Here is a 4694-nt window from a genome sequence, read left to right as displayed (position 1 = left end):
GCGCCATACTGCTTTTCAAGCCTCATGGACAAAGTGTTGCGGGGACAGGAAGAATTTGCTTTACCGTATTTAGACGAAGTAGCGATATTCTCCGCATCCTGGTCTGAGCATATGGCACACTTGCGGGCAGTGCTAACCCGCCTGCGCGAAGCGGGCTTGACAGTCAAGGCTCCCAAGTGCCAATTAGCACAGGCCGAGGTTGTCTACCTCGGTCACGTGATTGGACAGGGTCGTCGCCGGCCCTCTGAAATAAAGGTGGCCGCTGTGCGAGACTTCCCGCAACCGCGTACGAAGACCGATATTCGGTCGTTCTTAGGTGTCGCCGGCTACTATCAAAGGTACATCCCCAGGTACTCCGATATTGCGGCTCCCCTGACGGATGCTCTAAGAAAAACAGAGCCCCAAACAGTCGTCTGGAGCGAGACAAAGGAAAGAGCTTTTAGCGCCCTAAAGAGCGCCCTAACAAGCCAACCTGTGCTACGATCGCCAGACTACACAAAAGGGTTCGTTGTTCAGTGCGATGCTAGTGAGCGAGGCATGGGCGTTGTACTGGGCCAAAGGGACAATGGAGAAGTGGAACACCCCGTCCTGTATGCTAGTCGTAAGCTGACCTGTCGTGAGCAGGCATACAGCGCCACCGAGAAAGAGTGTGCGTGTCTCGTGTGGGCCGTTCAGAAATTGTCATGCTACCTAGCCGGCTCGAGGTTTATCATTGAGACGGATCACTGCCCTCTCCAATGGCTGCAGACCATATCTCCCAAAAATGGCCGCCTCCTGCGCTGGAGCCTCGCTTTGCAACAATATTCCTTTGAGGTGCGTTACAAAAAGGGGAGTCTCAACGGTAACGCCGATGGCTTAAGTCGAAGCCCCTAACGTGGGAATCCGCCTCAAAGTTGTTGGTTACTGATGTTTTCTTCCTGAGGCAGGATTTTTAACATATTGCTTTTGTTTAGTGTTTCTAAGTGATTATGTGCTTTCTAGTGCAATTTTCCAATTTGTGGACGCGTTCTGAGTGCTGCTTGACTACTATAAGGAACTAGGCAGTAGTATAAAAGGGGAAAGAGCCTGGCAGAGCTTAGTGAGGGTTGTCTCGTACTTGCTAACTTAGCGTTTGCGTTTCGGCGTAGTTCTAACGCTTGCTGGGAACGAGCACAAAAATGGCAACTCTCCCGAAGTCACTTTGCAGTGTCCTGTGTGATCCTGAACCTGAGAACGAGGCCTTCTCTGTGCGCTGCGCTCAAGCATCGTCGAGGGACGATCGGTTTCGATTACGAGCATCATCGAGCGACATCCCTCTGGACAGCGGATGCAGTCCCCTGACCATCGGGATCTCCTTCTCCCGGCGGGGCGGTCTGTTACGTCTCGCCTACGACGCGCGGTATAGCCGGCGCGGATGCAACGGACGCCGCGGCTTCGTTCAAAGCGGCGGTCATTTGGACCCGTTCATCGCTGCCGCAACGCCTCCCGCCAAGCGCGTCCAGGCAGGTTTAAGTGCCACGTGTCGTGCGTGCGTGCGTGTGTGTGTTGGTGCCCACGCTTGTCAAAGCGCGGCAGCCGGGGAGAGGAGCTCCCCAACTGGGAGGCGAGGAGGTCTGACCGGCGCCGGCCCGGCGGGCGCGCCCGTCACGTCTGGACATGTTCAAGCGTCGCCGTATCGGACGCCTCCTCCCAAGCCGTTCCTTCTTGCCCTCGACTCCGAGGGTATAAAAAAAGCAGCTGCCCCGGACGCCGAAGAGAGACTTCGATTTCTTCCTGCGAATAACGTGGTCGCCCTGACCGGCTGCTCTTTTGCGATGCCAGAATAAACAAGTTGTTCTGTTGCCAGTCGACTCATCCTTTGCCGGGACCTTCGGATGTTTCCAGCTTTGCCCCAGGCCGCCAGGCCAACGCTACCCTTGGGGCTTGCAACCCATTTGCAACATCCCCTCGTTTTATCTGTGTTTCTAACTCTACTCATTAGTGTTTCACCTTAATGATTGTTTTTTGTAGGTAATAATTTTTGGGTATGAATTTCTTAGGTTCCCAACTTCACGCTACTTTTAGGGTACTCACTTCAGGATGGAGCTAAAGAGGAAAAATTTATTGGCGATGTTCTTGTGCTGTAAAAGCGCAGCGTACTGTGGTACGTCTCTTGTGCAACTTTAATTTGCAGTGTGTTGTGTAATACTGCCAGAAGAGGAGCCCTTTTTTTATTTTCTCTATGTTTATGGCTTAAAAACTTAGGACCACGAAGAGCAAGTGTGCAGTACATTGGGAAAAAGAATTTGCGCTCTCTGCATTCTTTTTTCTGCAGAAACAACAACACTGCTAGAAAACAATAAAGCTCGCATTTTGTAACTTTAGTATTTACTGCGAAAATATTTTACCTTAGGTTGGATTGCCATGTTCTCATGTGAAAACAGCGTTTTAGCGTCTAAGGATCTCTGCGAAGCGATTTACGTGTGACTGAGCAAAGTGTAAACACTGCCTGCTTCTCTTACGGCGGGATTATCTTTTAGTGCGCACTGAAGAATTCACAGTAGGAGCTTGAAAACGTACAGCTCGTGCAGCGTGCCAGGCAGTACGGCTCCCGCGGGTACCTGATCTTATCTCTAACTTTGCATTCGTTTCGCTATGAACAAAAAAAGCTATTTTAGGAAATCGAAAAAACCGGAACAGTAAAGAGAGATTAGTCCTAATGTTTTTTTCGTGCTGGCAAGTGAAATATGCACATCTTCCTTCCTGAGCAGGCACCACCAGCACATGTAAGTACGGAAGAAATACTCATTCTGGAATAAAACAGCTCTTAGTGTTGACGCAGTCATGAAAGAAGCCACTTACGCTGTGCTACCAATGTTGAGGCAACGATTGGGGCGTGCTGCCTAATGGGAAGAAATGGTAGGTAAGCCAGCATAACCTGTTAATAGTATTATAGAGTTCGGTGATTGGGACCCTAAAGTATAGCCTCTTCCAGTGCAGTTTTTACGTGAGCTATGCGTGCGCTCGCCCTAATTGCCCGCCTTACTTATGTACTGTGGCGAAATAGGATATACTTTGCGGGGGAGAATGATTAGAAAGACGGGCCAATTGTTTGTGTTTATTAAATTTACTAGGACGCAGCGCCTTCTTCAGCGTTCTCGCCACTTTTTCACTTCTCTGTTCTGGAAACACATGACGTTTTATGATAAACTTTTTGTTAAGCTCTCGGTACCAAAAAAATGATGGGTAATAGTGTAACTACATTTGTGGTGTAATTTTGAAACGATAGCAAATCAAGAATTCGCAAGGACAAACTTTGCAGCTGCAGCTATAGTTCTAGGCTGCCGAGGCGTGCAAAAAAATATTCGGCGTTTATACTTACCACGTAGGTTGCCGAATACGCGGAAGCGAATCTTAGGTTTTAAAATACAGTCTAGACCGCTTATAACGGCCGCAGTTATGACGAACGCTCGCTTAATAACTATGAGGGTGGTGGTACCGGCAAAATATGTATTAAGGGAATGGCTCTGTTCCCCGGCTAGATCGAACAACCATGACTGGATGACTGAGGTTAGAGCGTACGGGGAGACACCGTAAACTCGTCGCTTCAGTTCAGATGGAAAAAGCGTAAAATTCGAAGCAGCAGTATGGTGGTGGTCTCAAGGCGGAGCGCGGTGAAAGCGAGATAACTGCACATGGTCGCTGTTGAAAGAATGGTAGCGACAAATAAAGAAGCGGAAATCGCCCCGCCGCGGTGGCTCAGTGGTTAGGGCGCTTGACTACTGATCCGCAGTTCCCGGGTTCGAACCCGACCGCGGCGGCTGCGTTTTTATGGAGGAAAAACGCTAAGGCGCCCGTGTGCTGTGCGATGTCAGTGCACGTTAAAGATCCCCAGGTGGTCGAAATTATTCCGGAGCCCTCCACTACGGCACCTATTCTTCCTTTCTTTCACTCCCTCCTTTATTCCTTCCCTTACGGTGCGGTTCAGGTGTCCAAAGATATATGAGACAGATACTGCGCCATTTCCTTTCCCCAAAAACCAATTATTATTATTATTAAGCAGCGGAAAATGAATAATAATAATTGGTTTTTTGGGGAAAGGAAATGGCGCAGTATCTGTCTCATATATCGTTGGACACCTGAACCGCGCCGTAAGGGAAGGGATAAGGAGGGAGTGAAAGAAGAATGGAAGAATGAGGTGCCGTAGTGGAGGGCTCCGGAATAATTTCGACCACCTGGGGATCTTTAACGTGCACTGACATCGCACAGCACACGGGCGCCTTAGCGTTTTTATGGAGGAAAAACGCTAAGCGGAAAATGAAAATTGGTTTTTGGGGAAAGGAAATGGCGTAGCATGTGTCATATATCGGCAGACACCAGAACCGCGCCGCAAGGGAAGGGATAAAGGAGGGAGTGAAAGAGAAAACGAAGAAAGAGGTGCCGTAGTGGAGGGCTCCGGAATAATTTCGACCACCTGGGGATCTTTAACGTGCACTGACATCGCACAGCACACGCTCGCCTTAGCGTTTCGACTCCATCGAAACGCAGCCGCCGCGGTTGGGTTCGAACCCGGGATCTCCGGATCAGTAGCCGAGCGCCCTAACCCCTGAGCGGGTTTTTGTTAAAACATGTTCTCGTTTCCAGTAATGTTGGCTGTTCTGTCACCTTGCTACTTTCACACGGAGAAAAAAGTTCGCATGGAAACTAACACTTGGGCGACATGTGCTTTTCAGTCG

Source organism: Amblyomma americanum, chromosome 4 (genome assembly GCF_052857255.1).
Source record: "Amblyomma americanum isolate KBUSLIRL-KWMA chromosome 4, ASM5285725v1, whole genome shotgun sequence".
NCBI classification, from domain to species: domain Eukaryota; kingdom Metazoa; phylum Arthropoda; class Arachnida; order Ixodida; family Ixodidae; genus Amblyomma; species Amblyomma americanum.
This window is presented reverse-complemented; position numbering follows the sequence as displayed.